This window comes from Petaurus breviceps, unplaced genomic scaffold, assembly GCF_028583685.1.
Source record: "Petaurus breviceps papuanus isolate PSGF00001 unplaced genomic scaffold, PetGlider_PUasm1.0 183, whole genome shotgun sequence".
Lineage (NCBI taxonomy): Eukaryota > Metazoa > Chordata > Mammalia > Diprotodontia > Petauridae > Petaurus > Petaurus breviceps.
The window spans coordinates 18643648-18644780 of record NW_027185791.1 but is presented as its reverse complement, the minus strand read 5'-3'; the positions used below and the strand labels follow the sequence as shown (position 1 = coordinate 18644780).

The following is a 1133-nucleotide window of genomic DNA, read 5'->3' as shown; positions in this document are numbered from 1 at the left end:
ATTGTGAATGCTATACCTTGATTTACTGTGAATGTTTCGCTCTGATTTGTTATTGAATAAATAGAGTGTTCAATATACTATGTAATCAGAACCTTTAAAGCCATTCACAGGAGTATTCTTCTGGAAAGCTGCTTGTGCTTGGCTTTACAGGGAGAAGAGGCTAGAGATGTCTACTCTTCTTCCCTTCAAAACCATATGATGACACCCCCATGCTACATGTGGGAGACAGCCTCACAATGCCATATTTCAAGAAATCACAAAAGCCCAGTGGACCCCAGAGAGGATTGAAGACAGATATGGTTGAGTGGGAGACAAGAGTGCCTGCTAGGGCTGAGACCCCCAACATTCAGCTATTTAACAAGTAGAACACAGATGATGTGCAGATCAATGATATTTCTCTGCAAGATTACATCACAATGAAGAAGTATGCCAGGTATCTTCTCTACAGGGTAGGGACCAAGTGCTTTTGCAAGAACCAGTGACCCATTGTGTAATGTCTCAGCAATGCCCTTATAATGCGTAACTGCAACAATGGCAAGGAGCTCATTTCCCATGCACATCGTCAAACATACCTTTGAAGTAATCTCTCTGCTCAAGAGAGAAAACCTACTGCAAATTCTTGTGAATGCCATCCACAGTGGTACCCATGAGGACTCTACCATAATTGGGTGAGTAGGGACTGTGAGGGACCAGGCAGTGAATGTGTCCCACATACCTCTGGCAGGTGAACCAGGCTATCTGGCTTCTTTGCACAGGTACCTGAGAGACTGCCTTCTAGAACATTAAGACCATAGCATAGTGTCTGACCAATGAGCTCTCAGTGCTGCTAAGTTCTCTTCCACCTCTTATGCCATCAAGAAGGATGAGCTGGCATGTGTGGACAAATCTTACCACTGATCTTAGTGTCCCCTGTCAACAATAAATGCTCTCTCACCCATAGTGGGGGCAGGGTCCTTGTTTAAAAAAAAGTGAAAATAAGAAAAATCTAGTAGTTACTCTTAGAAAGAAACTCTAAATTAATAATAACTTGGAATACCATAGCCAAAATCTAGAACTTTCAAGTTAAAGAAAAAGTTTTGCACATAGCGTAAAATAATTTAAGTACCAAGGAACCAAAGTCAGAGTGACACAAG

The 1133-nt window shown here is 41.9% G+C and overlaps 1 pseudogene; it reads left to right on the top strand.

The window, feature by feature from the left end:
- Positions 1-296: 296 nt before the first annotated feature.
- On the top strand, positions 297-897 carry LOC138160932 (small ribosomal subunit protein uS7-like; annotated as a pseudogene).
- The last annotated feature ends 236 nt before the right edge of the window (positions 898-1133 follow it).